This window comes from Halichoeres trimaculatus, unplaced genomic scaffold (genome assembly GCF_033239565.1).
Source record: "Halichoeres trimaculatus isolate MK-OKI-2021-1 unplaced genomic scaffold, fHalTri1.1 fHalTri1_scaffold_19, whole genome shotgun sequence".
Taxonomy (NCBI): Eukaryota; Metazoa; Chordata; class Actinopteri; order Labriformes; family Labridae; genus Halichoeres; species Halichoeres trimaculatus.
The window spans coordinates 23900151-23923321 of NW_027437197.1; the positions used below are offsets into that span (position 1 = coordinate 23900151).

The window sequence follows — 23171 nt, forward strand, 5'->3', positions numbered from 1 at the left end:
GACAAATAGTGAGGAAGCACTGTGTGGATTTATTCGATTAGCTGCCCAGAGTGTGTTTAATATGATTTGTAGGCATCTGATAAGAACGGAAATTAAGCACGACCCCATCCGGGGGCTTGAAGCTACATGAATAATCAGTTTTACGCAGTCATGCAGAAATTCTATAGCCTGTGCTGCGTTCATGTGATGAGTGGTTTCCGGATAGAGAGGGACTTTAGATGAGTCTGAGCTTTATTTTGAACGATTGAACATTAATAACTCAGAATGACGGAGAAGTTTTGGTTATATATTTGCAATAAAGCCATTATCCTGAAACCCCTATCGAAAAATAATGACCTTCTTGACGCACTACTTTTTCTCATCTTCTGCGTCTGCATCAAGCCCAGACACCGACTCTCTATGTTTTTTGTTTTTTTAAAAAAAATTATTTTCAAATCTTTTTTTTTTTTTAATCTTAAAAATCTCCCTCCCTTTATTTTGTTTTTAATGTGTGACAAGGTTATTCTAAAAGTGCCTCTCAGAGCAACACTCCACACCAATCCTCAAATGTGGAACAGTGCGAAAAAAACTCACGAGTTATTCCGATAAACGTCAGGATTCATCTGTTTATTTTCGATTGATCGCACTAAAAAGGGGAGTTGAGGGTCGTGATGATAGCCTGTCATGCCTCATGCCTTCACACACAAACATAAACATGCGCACACTAACCCACACTCAAACGCACACGCACCCCGCCGTGTGGAATACTAATCAACCTGTTTGCCTATAAGTGCAGCAGCTCGGCGCGCAACTTAGGACTTCTCCCTTTGGTGTCTGGAAATGTGTCCACCGGATTTCATCTAAACCTCCACCTGCTGATTTTCATCGGCTCTTTCACCGCTGTAGTTACCCTCCCCGTCTCCCGCGGTCTCTGTCTCTCCTGATGTGCGGCAGGCAGCCAGAGAGAGTGGATCTGGGGACACTCAGCCCTCTTCCAGCAAGGGAAGCCCCCGACGCGTTGCGCGCCTAGATCGCCGGTAAAAATTCCAGTCGTGGGGTGCGTGTGCATGTGTGTCAGGCTCTAAATGTGTGTGTTCGTGCGCGTCAAAGCCCCTGGCTCCGTCCTCAACAGTTGCTACCAGAACGGCGGAGAGGAGCGGAGGAGAGCGAGAGAGACAGCAGACTGAGGACGGACGGACGCGGAGCCCCACGCCGCTCTGCCCGGCTCTGCTCCTGACATGCAGTCGCTCATCTCTCCGGTGACCAAGGCCATCCTAGTAGCGCTCTTCATCTTCGCCATACTCCTCATCCTCTATGTGATTCTTTGGTACATTTGCAGAGACGTGGACTGCGACCACGGCATTTGAGGATTCCGTTGAACGGGAATATCGGGGATTTCACAATGGGGCGCAGAGACAGAGAGCCCGCAGAGCCCAGGGTCATCCCGTAAGTCTGCCCTCTCCTCTTCATGTCTCTCTTATTGTGTGTTTCCAGGTTGTCTGTGGGTGCATGTGTCTCCCTTTCTGTGCACACTCTTGCATTCCTGTCGTGCGTAATGTTTAATGCGCTCTGGTTAAAAGGTGATGACCGGAGTGCGTCTCCACCGGCACACTGAGCGGCTCACGGAGCAGAGCCCCGATTTCTTTTCTGCTCAAGTTGCCAGGGATCATCAGTCAATACTGGCTCATTACAAGCCTCGTGTTGTTGCCGCCTGTGAATCCTCAAAGGTGAAACAATGTCATAAGGAGGGTTGTCGAAGTGGCGGGCGCGCGTGTGTGGAAAGCGAGGAGCGCCGGTGACATTGCGGTAAACGGCGTGGGTGTCCCTTAAGGTCAACAACAACAACAGTGTTTACACCAGGTTGCCAATATTGTTTTGTCCGGCCCCTCTTCCCTCCTCTCCCCTTCTTCTTCTTCTTCCTCCTCCTCCTCCTTCTTTCCATTCCTTATATCTGCAGCATTAGTTCATGTTCAGTTCATCTTGGTCTCTGAGGATGCTCCCACACTCGCATTTTACATCCAACGAGATAACGGGATTATCTCTATTGGCTCCTGCGCGTTTTATTCCTAATCTGGCTTTTGCCATGTTTTGGACTCCTTATCATGAACACCCCGCTAATGCCTTTACGCAGAGCACATTCATATTCCCTTTGACATCAATGAGCTTAACATGCTATGTCCAATCTGAGTTCAGGAGCACGTTCTTTGATTTACTTAGACACACACATATAAGTGAACAAACACACATCTATTGGCCACGCTTAATGAAAGACTCCTCAATATTGCAGGCACGTTGGTTCTAAATGCACATGCTGTCACATGGCTCATAAAGCCATTAAACATGTGAGATGTGATTGCCTTAAAAAAAAAAAAAGGTCCAGAGCGATTTGTAATCATCTCCTGACACCTTAAGCAATCAATGTGAACAAATTTAGCACATTATAAAATAATAAATGTGAAGGGCAAACCAAGGACATGATGCTTTATAAGGTTTTGGTACATTTAAGCATGAGCAGGGTGAGGCGGGTTTTCAATCCAATATCATCCGTATCAGTATTTGCAGATAAGAGTTCCCTGTTACAGTCTCATTTTACACATCATCATTTATCAGGTGAGACACTTAATGGGAAAAAAGCAAAGCATGAGCGAGCCCTCATTAGATTTAACTGATTTGTGATCCCTAAACGATAATCACCCACTGCAGTTTAGATTATCCTTTTTTTTTTTTCTTTTTTACAGATGTCAACACTTTTACTGCACCTCAGAGGATTTAAAGCAACTTCCACAACTCCATCTCAAAAAAAGTGCAGGTTGAAGCTTAAAATTTTTAAACCTTCTTATTCCGAGCTACGGGGCGCCTCTCTCTAAGTGCTTAAAAATCCATAAGCAGCCTAAATGCTGGATGCAGCCATGAGGAAGGAACCTCGCAGCCTTCTAAACTCTTCCGTGTACCTCTCTGCGAAGCAAAAGCTAGTCAGAGGGACAACAAATTCATTCCCGTCAGCCGCACAAACCGCCTTTGTCACCCCTCATCACAAACACACACACACTGAGTGTAAAGTGACAGCTCTGACTCTATCAGCCACGATAATGACCCAGAGCCAGGGAAAGCAACAAGGTGTTTGACTTCTGCAGCTGCTGGCCTGGTCTGTCCGTTTAAACTGCTGCCCTGGTTTGTCTGTGTTTGGGCAACTTTGTGTGTCAAGGTGGAAAGCAAGGGGAGAGGGGACGCTTTGTTTGAGACACTGTGTGTTTGTGCAGTTTGTTAAAGGAGAAAGACTGTTGTGTGTGTTTGTGTGTTTGTGTGTTTGTGTGTTTATGTGTGTGCTTGTGAGCGTGGGAGGGGGTTAAACACTGACATGCTCCAGAATGACAGATGAAAAAAAAAAGTGGAGCAGGGTAGGCTCAGCGGGACTCAGCGTAGGAGACAGGTTTGTGTGTGTGTGAGAGCAAGTGTGTTTTCTTTTGCATGCATTTGTGGAGATGACTTAAAGGTAGAGTCTGCAGGATTTTCTTAAAAAATAAGATGTCAAATTTTACAGGAATAATCCTGCTCAATCTTTACTTCTGGGCCGTGATACATGTGTGTCAGTGTCTGTGTCTGTATCGAACCGTCTCCTCAGCCTGTATGTTGCTGTTTTGGTTGTATCAGGATGTTTCTGAGTAAAGAATAGCCGCGGTTACCTCAGCCAATCACAACATCAAATGCCAAAGTGACTTTGCATGTTGATGATAGCAAGTGGAAAAAGCTATTCTGAGCAGCTACGGTAGTGGACGTAACACGGACGAAGATAAACAACCAAAGCAAAACAAACCACCATAATGACGAAGCGTTTTCCTTAACGAGGGTGAAGCTTGGCTTGACTTTCATTCCCTTTCATAGGATAAAGAGTGACGTAAGTTGGTTTTCTGCTAACCAGTATTTGTCAATTACCCATGATTGGCTTATGCTAACATGCCAAGTCAGGTACACGGCTCTCAAGTCTCTCTCATGTAGAAACCAAGTGGCAACCTCCAGTCTTAACATATGAGACAATGCTGAAGTGCAAAAATCTGCTGTTTCTGGAGTGTCAGCTTGAGGCTGGCCCCAGAAGTACCAGAAGTCACAAACACACACCAAGCCAAAAAGCTGTTTTCACAGCAGAAATTAACTTATTTACAGCCTGGTTCAAAAAACGTCACCCGTCTGATCACTAATTTTTAGGGCTGGGCAACGATTAAAACTTTTAATTGTAATTAATGGCATGATTTCCCTGATTAATCATAATTAATCGCATTGTGAAAGTGCCATAACATCTGTCATGCAAACACTAAATCAGTACTTGTTATACAGTAATAGTTAAATCACATATTTAGTGCAAATCAAATTTACAAAATGTAAACACAAAATTAAAGCTTATTGCCACTGTCAGGGCATTAAAGTGATACTCCGGGATGGAACAAGTTGGGTCCTATCATAAGGTATAGGGCAGAAATTACCCCTACAGCAGTGTTTTTGTGCAGCAGAAGCCCAGGGCGCACACACCAAACACCCCCTCCCTGCTCCTCTGCTGGTTTCCTCTGCACTCAGACGGGGCCATATTTTACTTGACCAAAAACACAAATAAACGGACTCCCACTAAAAAACTCTGATATCAGTCTGCATTCATGCTTTATTTAGAGAATTTTCAGCGCGTTACTTTCACACAAAAACACAGCTAAATAAGGCTCTAGTTCTCATCGTGTCTCTGCATCCTGGCAGACTACCTGTGTTTGTTTATATTTGGCATGCAATGCGTGCGGACTGATACACTAAGCGGCGAGCGCCTTTAAGTTCCGTGGCGTTGCCCCTCTACTCCATGCTTGTTTTGGTTACTCATCGTGTTTTTCCGCCAATTTCACTTCCGGTTCCACCGCGGTCAGCAACAGACATCTACGAAATAAAAGCATGTGAGCAACATGCACTAATGTGCGATAAAATATTCAACGGCGTTAATAGATTGAGGGGTTAACGCGAAAATAACGCGTTAACTTGCCCAGCACTACTAATTTTACTATCGGCACACACTGCACAGGGGCTGAATTTTTTTCTAACTCGGTAGTTCAGAAGATATTAAGTTTGTAAGCTTGCCCAATCAAGTGCAAAGCTCAGCTCAATGGACTGACGGGCGCCCTATAGCTGTACTCAAAGCCCTCGTTGCTTCCAATATGGCCATGTTAGCCGATCTGCTTCAAAAATCCGTTTTAGAAACAAACGGGTGACGTCACGGAGACTACGTCCATTAATTATACAGTCTATGGTAGAAACCCCCTGCTACAGGTGGTTGCTAGGCTGTGCGTTCCTGTAGCAAGGTAGTCATGGTCGGGGGTAGTGGGTGTGCGCTGTCGCTGGCACTGATCCAAGGAGGAGGAGGAGCCCAGTTTGAATGTTGTGTTTACAAACAAGTAACAAAAAATTCCTGCAGACCCTACCTTTAAACTCACTCCAGCACAGAGAGTGTGACCTAAAAGGTACAATGATTGTAAAAAAAAAAAAAAAAAACAAAGCTGTACAAATTGGAAAAAAAAATACCTTGGATGGGTTTTTGCCATCATATTTATCAGAATCTACCTGTGATCCCTTGAACGCAACACAGTAATAACAGTTTTACTGTTGGAGAGAGACAGACAGGCTCTGACAGAGGAGCTTCTTTGAGAGTGCTTAAACCTTAACACAGCTTGATAGATTCAAGTTCAATTGAGATTGAAGTCATGAAATATTTAGACATTAAGGTAAATTATTGAGGCCCTCAGCTGTGGAGAGGGGATGTGTTAACCTGTTATGGCCTCTGAATGTTAATAAACTGAATAATAAAGCGTGTGCAGGAGTGCTTGTGTGACATCCGCCATTAAGAGACAAAAACTCAGCAGACAGAAAAAAAAACACGCCTGGATTAACCCTCCTTTCTTCCCTAAAAGAAGAAATAAACTTTCCTCTTCTTCAATGTGAACTTAAAGGTCAGGATTTTCTGTGCGGGTTGCTGAGATGAGGCGTTTAAGGTCACGGCGCAGAAGCTGCATCATCAACTGATAGTGAAAGAAGCACATTTAATAATGCCAGTGTTTGGCATTCACTGAATAATTCATGTCCTTGTTTGTTTCCATTTTCAATATGTGTCCTTGAAGTGCTGAACTGCTTCGAAAACTATTTAGTATTCTGTTGATTAATTTAGCTTCACACAGTGAAGACCGCCATCATTTCCAGGCCTGAGAAAAATACTCAATTTAATTTAATTATAATTCATCAAAATACCTCACACTCCATTAATGAAAACACTCTTTTATTAAAACTTTAAATAAAATCTGCATGAAGCAGAATTTCAGTGCTTTTCACCCTTTTTGTTTTCTGTATTTAAAGTAACTGTAAGCTCTTCTCTCAGCAAGAGGTCAAAGGCCAGTGTCAACAGCATAATGGCAGCACTTAAAGCCTGTGAGTCAGTGTTTTCCTCAAGGACACTTCAGCAGGAGTCGATTCTTAGTCGTAGAGATAGTCAAACATTGCTTGTTGTCGGTCTTTGTGTTGTGTAATGTGCTGTGTACACACTAGCAAAACAATACTAAAGCAATGTTTGATTTCTTAGTGGTAACAACCTCACATTGAGAATCAAAAGCAGACATTTTTATGGTGGAAACATGAGTGGGAAAAAATGGTTGTTTGCTATATTTTGTGCTGCAGAAGAAACATTCTCACTGAAAAAAGGCTCAAAATAAAAATTCAACACCACTGCTGCTCACCCCTGCTGGTCCTGCACTTAAGCTTGAGAGTCGAGATCCATGTCTGCGCCGCAGACTGTATAAATAAAAGGACTTTTTTTTGCTCAGTTTGAAGTGAGGTCGCCACAAAAACTGCTCCCCCTGGTGACTGACTGCAGTATAGGTCAGAGTAGGTGGGCTGTGGTCAAACTTTAGAATAAAAACAGCTTGAAGAAAAGTTTCCCACACCCAGTTACTGCAGTATGAGTCATATGAAGACATTAAATGAGTGTGTTGTGTTCAAGTCCTTCCTGAAAAGTTTCGTTTTCATTAGTTCTAAGAGGTTTAAAAGCCAAAAAGATATAAGAGTCTCGAAAGAAAAAAAATGTATACATTTTTGTCACTCAGCTCCACTCAGATCTTCTCAGTGCATGATAGTGTGTACTGCGCAGACTCCACAATGGCAGCGCCTTTAGCCAGGGAATTCTGGCTTCAAAATCGTAAAATGGTAAATGATGGAGCCACGTAGTCCACTCTAAATACAGTCTATGGTCTGCACCAAGAGGCGACCCCCTGTCTAAAGATATGAACCCTGTGTGGAAATGCTAAAATCTGCAGTTCTTTGAGATCCCACTTGAGGCTAGCTGCAGAAAACATCTGAAACAGATTTCTACTGCACTAATAAATATATCTGCAGCCTTTTTTCCAAAAACAATTTGGGTCTAAATAGCTCATAATTCTATCTGCACACACTTTATGTAGGTGAATTTGTTGTCATAACTTATTGTTTTCAAAGTTATAAAACGTTTGATTTTTGTCCATAGACGGTACAAAGAATGAACAGTATTTACAGTTGCATGGATTTAAAGCCATACCACCGTCGCAGTTGCTGCCATTCTGCAGCTAGAGTCTGCGCAGTAGAGGCTATGAGGGACTCTGAATCTGAGTGGAGCCGGGTAATAAAAATGCCAATATTTGTTTTTTCAGAGTCTGATCTCTCCTTGGCTCTCCCTCCTGACATATTTTGCTAATTCTGAAGAAACTACACAAAAACAGCAGCTGTCAATCATTAAACGTGACGTGAAACCCAATTTTAACCTTTGATAACTGATGCAAAAGAAACTTCAGAAAAGAGGACTTGAACACATATCACCACAGCATATGGATGTGAAAAACACTTCTATGACATGTGTTGATTTTTTTAAGTTTGACCTCAGCCCATCTGGAATGACTGGGGAGACATTTTTTTTTTTTTTTTTTAAACATATACTGCAGCCAGCCACCAGGGGGAGCAGTTTTTGGGGCAAACTCACTTTGATGCCATCCATTTTTTAAGGGTTATTAATGGGTCATTCTGGCACCCTACAGCTGTCTGCGCAGAAGTGAAAGACCCTTCAAACAAAGCTAGTTTGAGTTCAGCATTTTTAATAAAACTGTTAAAAAACTCTTTATCAGAATTAAATGGGTGATGTCACAGACACCACATCTATACATCACACAGTGTATGATCTGCATCTACCTTGACGTTACTTTCTGTTTGTTTCTCTTAAAAGCCCCTCAAGTTACTGCTGTCATCACGTTTTACATCGATCCTCACCCTGTGGCTGAGCAGTCGCTGAAGTGAATCACATTTGATTAATGCAGTTTTCTTCCTATTGATCTGAAGCTATGATAATCAGCAGTCTTACCCTGAGGTTACATTTTTCAGTCTTGTTTGACTGTTAATTTAAAGCAAACTAAATCACAAGAGCGTTGTTATTTTACTGGAGGTGTGCAGAGGCCTCATGGTGAAGGATCATGATTGAAATGGCTTCAGGTGGGCTTTGTCGGAGGCATTTTTGGAGTCTAAATATGAGCTTGGTTTATTTCAATCTGTGTCCCCCATACCCACTTTGTCCACAAGAGAGCACTGACAAGTTTATCTTTCATATGAATTTAGGTCACAATTTCACAACAATTAAGTTCAAAGGTGTTTTTGTTCTTTTCTGCAGCACATTCATGTTAAAATTTACTGACTAACCATCATTCTGTTTTTTTCAGAAAGCAAGGTTTTCCTCTGGAACGCACACTTGTTGTGTTTTTGGTTTACTCACCATAAATTAACCTCTTTCATCAGTACATGCCTGAGGCATCCTATTCCACGTCATCTCTCCTGTCTCCTCCTGACAGCACTTTAATTTACTCTCACAGAAGCTTAAAGTCCCCGTCAAAGTGCTCACTCCTTCATCCTCCTTGAACCCAATCTCTATTCTAATCTTAACCACAAAACCCAGCCTGAGCTGTCTCTCTTCACCTTCCGGGGAGGGATGCTCAGTCAGGGCGAGCTGATGTCACAAATATGTCCTCATTCAGAAGGTCTGAACCTCAAATTGGCTCTGAGAAAGACAGAAGCACGGAAACACTCACACACCTCAAAGCCATAAAAATAGATTGTGAGTGACTCAGCCGTTATGTAAAGTCCATCTCTGATAGGGCCGCCTGGGGCTGTTTATGTCAGTTTAGCTTGACGGCACTGGAGCTGAGGTGACACGTGTCTGCTGCTGTGTCCGAGCTCCAGCTCACACACACTCACACACTCACTCACACACATGCATAGTTTCTCAGACTATGCGTGCGAGCATCTCTCCCTCTCACCCTTCCTTTTTCTTTCTTACGATCTCCAGTGTGTGTGCATGTGTGTGTGTGTGCCCCCCGATGGACAAAGATGTGATACCGTCAGCATAATGGACTCCCTGCAGCCCAAACAGTGAGCATTATTAGCATCTCAGCGCACACTGCCAGGGAAACACCACAGCATGACTCACATTTGGCCGGGCGGACAGTTCAATCAATAGTGGTAAACATGACCAAACCAAGACTCTGTGGCTGGACTCGAGCATTTGCTCACTTTAATCTCTACAAAACATCAAACTCCATCCTCTCTGTATCAAGACTTCTCCTGTAACAGATGTGACGCAGATTGTTTGATTATCTATTCATCCTATTCACAGGGGTCCTATGGGAAATACTGATCTCATTTAGCATAATAGGATGTGTTAATCATCTTTAAATGTATGTTTTTCCTTATTAACCTGAGTATGAATGGGATCCTTTCTTATCCCATAATGCAGGATAACAGGCTTTTCCAACCTCTTTACAATGACATTCACAGGAAACACTGAGGTGTTTCTTTTCTAGATAGGAGGGAGTTTTTACATCAAAATAACTGAAATCATGGCAAGTTTTTAAGTATTATTTCAGTAAAAATTGTCTTAAGAAACCTAACTTGAGCTACAATTATCTGAAAAGACCAGAGAAAAAAAACTTATTTTAAGATATTAAAATACAAACATGCTTGAAAATAGTAGTAATCAGTCACTGTAAAAGGAGATCAGCAAAAATGTACACGTTTTGTTTCTTGTTTTAAATGTTTGTCTATTTCAAGATACTAAACAAGTAACTTTACTTTAAAAAGCACAGTAAAATAGTAATTTACTGCAAGTTTTACAGTATCTTACTAAAAAAACAATCAGTGAAGTTATTGTAATCAAATTTACAGTAGAGATAGACCGATATGGATTTTTCCAGGCCGATACCAATACCGATTGTTTGTAGTCAAGGCTGATAACTGATAACCGATATTTGATATTAATTTCCAGTCGAAGTGCAAATATTGGTGTCAAATTTTTGAACAATACAAACTCCAACACTTAACTTCATACAAATACCTTTAAGGATGAATTTATCAAACTCCCAGGCTCAGCAGCATGTTTTATAAAGGTAAATGAAAATTAAAAAAATAAATAGCTAAAGTTTTCTACAGTAAATAAAGTTATCTAAATTTTCAATGTAACTGCAATAACTGTTATAATGCACTGCTGATTGGTTGTTTCCCAAGCCATGGCTCTGCTTGTAACCAATCAGATGGTACTGTGGGTGGGACAGTGCTGGGGATTGAGTAGTGACTGCAGACAGCAGAGCAGCTGCATCAGAGCCACAACAATGCAGTTTTAAATTTGTATCTAATCGGCCGTTGAATTGAAAATAAAAAGGCAGATGCCGATATTCCTCCAAATGCCAAATATTGGCCCCAATAATCGGCCTGGCCGATTATCGGTCTATCCCTGATTTACAGTATACTGCTATACAAACAAACATAATAAAACATTTTTCATTCCTTTCAGCATTTTCACCAGTCGTTTCCTGTACACACTGCAAAAAAAACTTTAACTGAATCAAGGGTTTTTGTCTTATTTTCAGTAAATGTCTTTTTAGACTTAATTTGAGCCACATTCACCTGACCCGTTCAGAAAAATGTCTTATTTCAAGTTAATTTGAGACAAAAAGTTTATAGTATTAAGATATCATTTTAATTTTAAGAAACTTCAAGCGCACCTTTTTCTTATCCCACTGGCAGATATTTTTAAAATGTTACAAGCAAGTGAGACCTCATTTTTGTCTCTTTATATCTCGAAATAAGATGTGTCAGTTAAATGTAGCTCATACAAGTACAATAAGGTTTTTTTTTTTTTTTTCACTAAAAATAAGACAAAAACACTTGCTTAGATTCCAGTTTTTGCTGTGCAGTATCTCTACTGTGTTTGATGATATCATGATGCGCTGTATTTTGCAGTAGCTGTAACGGTACAACTGCAACTTCTATGTACGCCCCTGAATCCTTGTATGGTATTTGTATAACGTCACCAATTTCCCATGATTCTCAGATGTAAACTGTAAATCACTGTAATTAGTAGTATTTAGCCATTAGGATCATAGAGACGTGCATGATATTTTTAAATTGGATACATTACATTCTTCTGTAAATTTACATTAAAGGTATTTCTTACTCGATTGGAAGTAAGTTTTAATCTTTACAAGAAATTCAGTTGTCATTTTTGTCTTTTAATATCTTGAAATAAGACAATATTTCTGGACTTGTCAGGTGAAGTTTGCCTATAGTAAGTCTGATAAGTTCTTTTTTTTTTTTTTTTTTTTTTTTACATGAGACATAAACACCTGCTGCATTATAAAACAACAACAACAACAACAACAACACAGTAATACAGTTTTTGCAGTTTAGTTCCATAATTGTCACATTTTCTTTTTCCAAGTCTAGCCCAAAGACCTCCATCCAGCAGCTCTAATCTTTAATGCATTGAGTGGTGGATAAATTGGAAGTTTGGGGGTTCAAACCCAGATCTGGCAGCCCACATGCAGAGGTGTAAAGTAATTTGAGTGGTCTGAAAACTGGAGGAAATGATAAACAGTCTATTGACCATTTAATCTAACGTGGCTCAAAGCAAATATAGGTTAGAGCAACCTCAGCTTTTTAAAGTTCAATATTGACTTTCCCGTCATGCCACAATCAAAGAGCTGTCACATCCAAACACCTGATATCTGATTCAATTTCCTTTCCTCCCTTTAATGCACTGATACATCCAATAAACTGTGTGAGCCACTGCTGCGGCTGAGAGGCAGTGTGTGAGCCTTGAAGCCCAGGGTGCAGGACACACACATGCACTCACACACAGAGACACTCTTTAAAGTCTCATGTGTGCATAATGGCTCAGGAGTGAGAGCTGGAGATGAAAGTCGTCGCAGTCCTGTCTCAATGACAACAGGTTTCAGATAGAAACAGAGGCACACACGCTGACTCACAGACTGTTAAATTAAATGTGCTAAACACTCGGTGTGTGAGTGTGTGTGTATCAGAGTGTGTTGCAGATATTTAATGACAGACTTAATTGGTGCAAGCAAGTACCCCTCCCACTGCTCCTCATTCTACATCTACTAATGGAAAGTCAACCACTCCCTGCAGACAGTTTAAAGGAAGAGTTTTTTCACACAGCCAGATGAATTAAAAGTAAAAACATCACATGTAAAGGAGTGATGCAGGAGCACAAGAATGCGTCAATAAATACGAAACGAAACAGCCTAGAAACATCACTAACAGGACACACAAAGTACAACACTAAGCACTTCTAAAGTCCATTACAAGCAGGAGTTTGTTTCTTTTCTTTGTTTTACAAAATCAACTCCAATAATATGAGTTTCAAACAACCATTTGAGCCTAAAATGACTGATAATATTATTTTACATATTTTCAAACCAAAGACTGTATAAAAACATGGACAGCGTGGTAGCTCTCCATAAGTGAAGCCAAATACTTACAGTTCCCTTGAAACCTGAGTTGACCCTACACTGTAGACCTGGGGTTCTCAAACTTCTTCAGACCATGAACCACTTTTAGGTGGGACGGTTTTCCGAGGACCCTCTCATTAATATAACATTGATTTGCATTGTTCAATACTATGAAATAATGTACTATGTAGTACTTTGCAGTGAATGGATTAGCTACATTGAATACTTTACAAGTAGTTTATTTGTAAACTTGAAGTAAATTTTGATTCCAAAGTGTTTTGTTTTGTGTTTTTTATTTCTATCACTGAGCACTATTAAGGGATAGGCGTGTGACGATCATATTAGAGTTGATCTCATGGCACAAAACTAAATTGGGCAGGAGTATTTGGGTAAAAAGGTGGTTCTATTGGTTTTATTTTATTGATGTTATTGGTTCAAGTGATGTCAGTTTGTTATTCTTTTCCAGTGATTTAGCACACTTTTATAATCATTTAAGATTATTCTGTGGATGCCCAAGCTATGGTTTATGGACCCCTGGGGTCCCAGGACCCCACTTTGAGAATCACTGCTGTAGACACTAGGGATGTCCCGATATTATATTTTCACTTCCAATACGATACTGATACTGCAGCATCGAGTATTGGCCGATACCGATATTAATCTGATACGATATCAGCATAAAACATGCATACTTTTATTACTTATTTTGTAGTATGTCTGTCATTTTAGAAAAGGCTTGATTAAGTGATATTATTCAAACAAAGAACAGTAGTCAGCAACAGTAGGTATGAGGAAAAACTGACCCATTTATTATTAACCAATGGGTAACAGAAACTGCTTACATCGGAGATTTTAGATGCATTCCCATACGATACCCATACTCGTTTTTTGCTGATATCTGACCGATATCCTATATCAATATCGGACCGGGACACCTCTAGTAGACACATAGACATAGTCTATGAGCACGACATACTCCTGCCTCAATATGTCCATGTCGCTCTGCAACATTAGTCAAAAACACATAAGGGCAGTGTAGGCTGATTCTAAGAGTATTACATTAAATTGTAGTAAATGCAGTGAACACAATTCAGTGAACCACTTGCAGGGCTTGTAGTCTGAATCATTACAAGTTACATTTGAGAGGAGGTGTACTTCAGGCTTTTGCATTGAAAAGGAACAACACAGAATTAAAACAAAGGCTATGCCACAGAAGTAGAAAAGTAGAAACAAATATAAGTCATGAAGCTTCTCCATGCTAACAGATGTGTTTATATTCATATGTTGTGTGTCAGAATATTTCAGAGAAGTGGGATTTTATTGTTGTCATAAAGGGGTTTAAAAATACATCCCTGTTGAGAAATGTGGCTCCAAAACGGAAGGGATGACAAAAGCACTGCTAGACAAACTAAAGGGTACTGCATGGTCTCGTGTTCCAGATGTGGAAGATGCTTGTGCCTATACGACTGGAAATCATACAGATATATTGTCTTTTTTTATATACAATAAATGATTAGAGAATTATGTGCACTGGGCCTTTAAACAAGGTGCCAAATTTCTGTCAAATTCTTCCCATGCACAGTTATTTCTTGTCTTTAAATGCTATGCATTTGACTCAAAAAAATGCATTGAATATGAAAGGTAGGGTCTGCAGGAATTTTTGTTACTTTTTAGTAAACACAACATTAGAACTAGAGGCGCACACCCACAGCCTCTGACTGTGACTACATGAACACACTCACTAGCCCAGCAACCACCTGTAGCATCATGTTTCTACGTGGGAGAGACTCGAGACCCTTGCACTTGACTTGGCATGTTAGCACAAGCCAATCACGGGTATTTCACACATACCTTGTTAGAAGAAAGCTAACTCACAACGCTTTCCGTCCCGTGCTGCTCTCCAAGTTACCTAAAGTGAGTGAAAGTTGAGCCAAGCTTCTCCCTCGTTTAGGAAAAAAGTTTTATCTGTTGGCATTTTGTTTCACCTTTGGATGTGTTTTCCTTTCTCTGTGCTACGTCCACTATCGTAGCTGCTCAGGATAGCTTCTTCATCTTGCTATCATCAACATGCAAAGTCTACTGCGCACTAGGTGGGCTATAATTTGGCTGAGGTTACGTTGCCTGCTCCCTGTCCAGAAACATCCAGATACAACCAAAACATCAACATACAGGCTGAGGAGGGGGTTGAGAAAGACACAGACACTGACTGTATAGAAACCCAGAGAATATGATTAAGCATGATTATTCCTGTAAAAGCTGGCGTTCTGTTTCTATCTATCTTAAAAAAAGAGCAAATCTATTTTTCTAACTGAAGCAACTATTTAATGATATGTGGAACAGCAACAGGAAGAATCAGAGTGTTTGTGATGTTATCCTTCCTGGGGCATCCTGTTTTGTAACAAATGCCTGTAGGTCAAAAAGAGGAGGAAAAAAAACCCAGACTAAACTTGAATCTGGGATGTTATTTCACAGTGTGAAGCTGCACACTCCAAACACAAGTGAAAAAATCTCAGGTTTCACTTTCATGTTTACAATCTGGCCTTTTGCTTCCATCCCCGCAGAGAGCCTTCGGCAGCTGCAGCTGGGGCGGCACGGCAATTACCAAATCTGTCCACGTACAGTCATCTGCCTTTTCCCACCCACGGCACCTAGAGCACATCCGGCCATCTGTGGAGGGGGGATCTCTCTCTCAATTGCCTCTCCTGAGGCTTCTTTCTATTTTTTGTCTTATTTAAAATCCAACCGTGGTGTAGTTTTTCCTGCGTAAAGAGCCAGACTGGGGTTACAGATACATGCTGTTATGGGTCAGCAAAGCCCGCCTAGTGACTGTATGGAGAAGTCTATGTCTTCATAACCAAGATGAGGGAGTTTCTTCTCATTGTCATCGATATCACTCTCATTTCTTGCTCTGATATTCAGACTGAGCTGGCAGGTAATTGGCTACGTGTAGCACAAAGACCGAAAGGAACAACTGTGTGGCTTTGAACAAAATAAAACAAACCGACTCTAATTTTTACTAATTAACCCGTTTCATGGCTGACATTTTCATTCACCAAAGCTGCAGAAGCAAGGTTGTAAATATTAACAACAGCGATGGCTCTGTTCCAGTCAGCCAAGTCAGTGAGCCGGCACAAAAACAAGAGCTCAGAAACTGGTTCACTTCAAAGAAATAAAGCCCTGATCACAGTCTGAGTTCCTTTTTCTGCTTTAACAAATCAAAATGAACGCAGTGAAAAGGATCAATTAACACAATTAACAACTCAGTTTTCTAATTCGCTCATGAACTTCGTTTAAGAATAACAAATTTAGCTTTTACAGGGACTTGCAGGCTGAGACATTTTCTCAGCAGGGTGCGAATAATTTCAGCACAGACTTGATCAAACATCTTTTACACTGTTACACAGCCTGCGACACAAACCAATGAGTCTGATGTAGGCAAACTTTTCTTTGACTGTTTGGTTTTTACCATGCAAGACATCTCTTCTAACCAACCCATTTTTCTGATCCCCTCATTTCTCATGTTTTACGGAAATCATGCCAAGTGAGAAGAACCCTGAATCATCCATTTTTTTCCAAAAATATTTGGAAGAAATGAGCTTTTCAGATCTACTGATGATTCAGATTTAATAATAATGACATTTTTTTTGTGATGTTTTTCATGTAAGGCAGTTAGTAGCAGCTGTCAGGGTTATTTCAGGAATAGTTGGTACATGGGAAGCAGAGTCTTTACCCACTAAACATGAGATATCTGGTGGACATGCTGATTAAGTCTAGATCGCGTGTGTTAGTGTGAGATCAATCCTGGACGTCTACTCAAAGTTCAAATCAGCTCCACTACATCTAACCATGACCCCACTCGGACGTCAAAAACGCAGACTTTTTGGACATGAGGGAATGTCTTAGCAGGAGTGAGTGAGAGAGAACATCCCTCCAACATCATTTTTGGACTTCATATTTTGGTCAGAAGGTGCAGACTGTTACTCCTGATGACGTCTTTTTTCTGACATGTACTGAATGTTCATTTACGATAGGGAAGTTAAACTCATTTTCACTGAGAGCCACATCAGCATAATGGTTTCACTCAAAGGGCCAGATGTAACTGTAAGACAGTATAAAATGTAGCAACATGTAACTAAATGTAATGTAAAATAAATGCAACTACTGCTTCAAAAATGCTCCCTCTGGAAAAGAATTTGCAGCACAGGCAATTTCTTCAGCCACAATAAATCTAGCTTTCACTGCTGCATTGTTTTTGGTTTTGGCTTTATTGAACACATCCTGCTGTGGTGGCAGTGAAATCTTGCACTATTTGTTGTTTTTCTTAAAGGCCCACTTTAGCATACTTAGCTCTGTGTTTGGTGTCAAAATGCCAACGTAGATTGTACTCTTTGACAGCCGCCACAGCCTCAGGACACATAAGACATATGGGTTTCTCTCCTTGAAGCACAAACATATATTGGGCTTTTCATCTTTCCTGAAGCAGCCTTTACTCTGCATCAACTTTTCTCTTCCTAGACATTTTGGGATCATTGTTTTATTTCTCAATTCTGCTAGTTCAGAAAAATGGCACTGGTGTGAAAACACTGCAGTCTAGTAGCGGGATGCTGTCACTCCGTGGGTAACATAATGGGTAGGTATTATGTGAAACATAGTTTATGGTTCATGCACCTTTTGACTTATCTATTATAAGACAATCAACCTTCTAAGCTCTCATGGGCCACCCCTAAAATGGTGTGGCAGGCCACATTTGGCCCGTGTGCCCTGAATTTGACACAAATAACTTCCGACGTCTACAGTACTTCCCAACTTTGCAAACAGATGTCTGAATTCAATTTTTTTTTTCTCTCTCTTTTTTTTTAATTTTAATTTTTTTTTGGGGGGGGGGGGGCAGCTCTTGTATGGAGGTACCATGGTCGTCATAAATGGATGTTCAGCAGATGGTGGAAAAAAGACGTCATTTGGAGTAACAGTCAGCACCTTCGGGAGACCAAAGTTAGACTTAAAAAAATGACATTAGAATCTTCTGAACGTCTCTTTGAGCAGTGAGTAAGCCATAGACTGTATAAAACATGGACGTAGTCTCCCCGACGTCGCCCATCTGTCTTTGAAACGGAAAATGAAGCACATCAGCTATAGCGGCCATATTGGTGGTGGCAGGGGCTTCGCCTACAGCTATAAGGTGCCTGTTGGTCACGTGACCCTGAGCTGTGCCTCTAATTGGGCAAGCTTGAGATCTTAATTTCCTCTGAACAGTCGAGTTAGAAAAAAATTCACCCCCGTACAGTGTGTGCTGACAGTGAAATTAGCGACTCAGACAGGAGACGTTTTTTTAATCCAAGCTGTAAATGGGTTAATTTCTGCTGTGAAAACAGCTTTTTTTGGCTTGGTGTGTATGTGACTTCCGCTACTTCTGGAGCAAGCCTCAAGTGGACACTCGAGAAACAGCAGATTTTAGCACTTTGGCATTGGCTCATATTCTTAGACCAGAGGTTGTCGCTTGGAGTAACCTGGAAAAACACTACTGACTGTTAAGAGTCAACACAGTGCCTTTAAATGGGCAGAACTCTGAGTTTAATAGTGTAAAATTAGCAAAGTATGAAGAAAAAAAAAGTATTTCCCCCCACAGTGTGTGCTGTTTGAGAAATGAGCTACCTAAGCCCCAATTCTTTTTTTAAACAAGTCTGTAGACATTGGCTATTGTGTTTATGGTTTCAGTGTTTTTGCAGCCAGCCCCAAGTGGACACTCAAAGAACTGCAGTTTTTTGCACTTTTGCATTGGTTTCTTTGCATTTTCAAACCAGAATTCCTGTTTCTGACACACACACAGGAAATAACCTGCTTCCAACACTTTCTTTAACTCTCTTTGTTTTTGTACGTACCACAGATAGACTCACACCTTTTCCCATTTTGACACACCTGATTTTCCCTGAACATAGCCACACACAGACATTTGTGCCTCAGGTTGCTTTGCTAAAACACTCCACTTGGGCTTGTCTCTCTTACATATGCATGCAAATATGCTGTCTCATTTTGGGACACTGCATAGCCTGCAGCTCTGGCTAAGTCGTTGAGCTCGGAGCTTGGTTGTCTCATACGCAGGAGGGGAGCATCTGTCAGAGGAGAAAACTCCGAGAGGGAAAGACAGCATCCAGGCACTAAGCCTGTTGCACTTTGGAGCCCAAATTGCGCGTGTCAAACCTGGAAAATCCCCTTTCTTCACGATACGACACTTCACCTGTCATCTCCTCCGGGTGGCGGCGGATCACTCACACAAACAAACTTTGGGGAAAGTGTTGAGGCACTGCTTGTCAAAGTTAGCCCTATTAAAAAAAATGATGGTTGTATTTTTCTTGCTTTAAAAAAACCCAAATCCTTTACCTTCTCCTCTCATAAGCTTACATTTGAACTGGCAGCATACACACACACATACACACACAGACATCCTGTGGAGCTGTTGTCAGCCTGGATTTACAAAGTTAGACAAGTCGGGCTCTGCAGCCAGCCAGTGGTGGTCACATAAAATGAGGTGACTGTTTGTTTGAGCTATTTTGATGCTGCTCACATGTGATTTGCGTCACACACTCTCTTGTCACATCCCACTCTGTATACGTCTCTTGTGTGTACATACTGTACGTCACCGTTTGACTCTGTGTGTGTGTGTTTATGTGTGTAAAGGACCATCCCCCTGATGTCCCATCATCCCAAATAATCATCCCATAGTCATGCGTGAGATGCGATTTCCTTTAGACAATAGCCGGCCTGCCTGCCTCGCTGACCCCACAACCTCCCAGACTCACTCACAAACACTCACATGTGCACACACACATACACACACCCTCTCAGCCTGCACTGCTAATAGACACACACACATTTAAATACACACTGAGCCTCCGCGGCTCAGCTTCCGTCAGAGCTGCAGCAGCGGTGATGACACAGTGTCTTCGTGTCACAGCTCGGTTTTTATCCGCCTTCTAAGCAGACTTTAATGACTGGGGCCAACAGCGTGTCACTGCTGCTGCTCTGAAGTCTGAGACTTAACTATTGGAAAGTGGGCAAGATGCAATCTAATACTAATGATTTCACTGCCAAGAGAAAAAAGGAAGTGATTGTGATTGGCCCAGACCAGTCTTTAAAGAGGAAATGATTGTAATTTAGTTCAGATAAAGGACTTGGAAAGGTTGGGTGGTGTGCTAGTTCAGCTGTCTCTTCCTCCACGAGCCAAACACAATCAATCGTAGCTCTGAGCTTCTTTTCTGTGGCAGATAATGATATTAAGATTTTGTTTTCATCTTCTGGGGCCAAGTTAAGTTTAGAGATGTGTTTTGGTTAACTGTCAGATTCTGTTGGTAGGCTTTGCTGCTGGATGATGAGATTTGTGATATTCCGTCTTTGTCTCCAACTGCTCAAACAATGCTTCACACCAGCACTCTTGCTTTCTTAAATGAATAAACAGTGAACTTTAGAGTGAATAAAGAACCCAGACTTTAGTAAAAGTACCAGCACAGCCATGTAAAAAACAGTGCAAGAGTTGCTAATTATAGATCATTTCAAATTCCATATTTAAAGACACATGAGGCATCATGAGTTAAAGTATTTGCATGTATTATTAAAAGAAAAAAGAATGACCCTTTAGACCATTTGAGCTATCAATTTTTCCTTTTTTTCTGGTTTCTCTCTCTACCTAGAGTCTTATCTCACGATAAAGGCATAAAATACCAAGAATGATGAAAATAAAATAGATGGAAATGCCATGGGCCAGCCACAAAAGGGATATATTACTCACATTTCAAAACCTTTTGTTGCTCCACTATTCTATAGCTCAACAACTGCAAAGCATTTTGGGCCAGCTGACTTTTGAACTGCTGGCTAATACTTCTAAATTGGGCCAGTCAAAGTACGACTTGGTGCAATAGTTTTCAGTTTTGGGGCTTTAAAGTATATTTAAAGATGCTCTGAGGAGGATCTGTTTTAATTTGACTGCCTAGCCACCTTCTGACCCGGAGTCTCACACACACTGTAGTAAATTACTTTTAGCAAGGTGTGTGGATTGAAACCATTTTTCTGGATACAATGCGCTGAGGTAAGGTATTTATCAGTACAGTTACGCAGCAATATGGTATGAAAATTGACATCAAGCAAATGTTGTAGTAGCCGGCTATATGTAGTGCTATCGGCAGCCCGGTGCTTTTAGGTCATTGGTAGGTAACCTCACTCTTCATTTATTGATAGACTCTCAAGTTTGAACAGACCACTGCAGAATAACTGCTGACTGTGGGTTGGAATGAACATTAGCACAAACAGATTAGCTTCTGTGTTAGCCTTTAGCTCATTCTCTTTCTCTCTTCTTTTCATCTCTCTTCTGCTCTTCTGTCCTTTTTCTGTCTGACAGTTAGGCTCCAGTGTCCACCATCACTACAAAATTAATCACAGAAATCGTTTTTAGCTGAGAAAAACACAGATCTCTCTTCTCACTGCTAAACTTTGTCAGCTAGCGTGGTGTTGTCATAGAGACTTAGGTGGTATTCAGACCTGGACTGTTTGGTCCTCTTTAAACGGACCAGGGTTTGTTTCCCACGCTGGTCCGGACTTTTCATGCAGGTGTGAATAGACACAAATGAACCCTGGTGCGGACCAAACAACCGGACTAATCCACTTTTTGAGGTGGTCTCGGTCTGCGGTTTGTGGTTCTCCGGTGCAGGTCTGAATACAAACCAAGGTCCATCCGAACTAACTACAGGATACATTCGCCTTTTGGGCCTATAAAGCCACCGTAGCCAAGCAAGCATTGATCCTCCGTCTTCTGTTCAGCCATGCTGTTGCTAGCATGTTGTGGGTCAGGACACGCAGAGCATAGCGTCTCCTTGCTGCGCACATTCGTCTTCACTGTTCCAAAATTGTAAACGGTGTTGTTAAGCCTGCTTTGAAGGAGCTGCTCTTGAAACTGAAACTGATTTTGCAGCTCTAATTAGAGCACAAACACACATGTTTACATCCATTTCCGGGTCTGTATTCTGTGTGCCGCCTTTGTCAGTGCTGTCCAATGAGAGCACTGATCGTCACACACGTGGATGTGTTTACAGAATATAGTCCACTTGCAAAAAGTACAATCTGAATAAGAACCACACCACATGAAAAAAATAAAGTCCGCTTATGGTCTGGACCGAACAAGTGGACCAAAGGACTTTTCTGGTCTGAATACAGCCTTAGACCTGCTGTAAATCAATCCGCTCCTGCTCAACCCAATCGGTACGCTAAGGAGTAGCATTTTGAACCAACCTGTAACCTGTGATATTGGTGCTGAAAATCTCATTTTAAAGTGTGGATTATGATCAGGAAGATATCTAGAAAGGAGACTTTTTCAAGATCACTTAGAAACTCCTCACAGTCTCTGTCTAAAACGTGTTGTCCCTTTAGGGCTTGGTTTATACTTGACAAGTCTGAGAAATTCGCACTGCTTCCAGCGGACATTGTTTCAGCAGCCTCGCCCCTTCGTGTGATCCTTTTCAAGCAGAGAGTTTCAGTGTTACACACATCTGAAAATTTCAGGGGCATTTATCGTTCAAAGTACAAAAAATATTGGCATTTATATGATTCATCACACAGAGATCACAGTGGTAACTGTGTGATGAACAATTCCTGGATTGAAGTTGCAGCTACTCTCGGCAGAAAAGAGGAATATGGCAAAAAAATATGTATATATATGGCGCCCCTACCCCCCATAGTCACAGGCTGCAGTCTCTTTTTTATATTGGCTATCTAAATTAAACAGTTTAAGTTGGTTAAAAAGAGGGAAATATCTTTTCTAATAAGCAGCAGTGTAACACAGAGTCCATAAATGTATGTTGCACAGTCAGCAAACATAAATTTAATGTTCATCCAGAATCAATTTCCACTCTCACACAGCCTCCTCCATCTTTAACTGATTTGGTGTCAGAAATTGGAATTCAACATTCTGTTTCAGGAAGGTGACTCAGTGCAGCAGGTGTCCTTTCAGGATATTTCCAAGAGACTAAAATAAACTTTCATCAGACATTAAAAGGTTGCATGACATCTTTTGTCTTGTAAAAGATCTCTCCTTGCCTCACAACCATCCATTAAACACATTTAGGCCATTCATGTAACCACTTCCAGCATGTAACCACTCACAGCCGCGCTCTCGTACGCTCTGCTTAAAAGCAGGTGGATGAATGAATGGATGCTCTCGTGACTGGAGTCTGGCTCATATGGTTGCTCTTTGCATTTTATGTTGGCACTCATGTGATGAAACATTTCCATTTAAGAGCAGGCTGTCATTCAGAGCATGTGACAGGTCTTTTAGCATCTTTGCAAAATATGATCACTGCAGCGTGACACACTCGAGAA

The 23171-nt window shown here is 41.2% G+C and overlaps 1 protein-coding gene across 1 annotated transcript in view; it reads left to right on the top strand.

The window, feature by feature from the left end:
* The first annotated feature begins 618 nt into the window (after positions 1-618).
* LOC141808556 (polyprenol dehydrogenase-like) overlaps positions 619-23171 on the top strand; it is an 82921-nt gene continuing 60368 nt past the window's right edge. Inside the window, exon 1 of the mRNA XM_074695215.1 lies at positions 619-1425. The gene's annotated coding sequence lies outside the window, so the exon portion shown is untranslated. The remainder of the gene's footprint in view (positions 1426-23171) is intronic.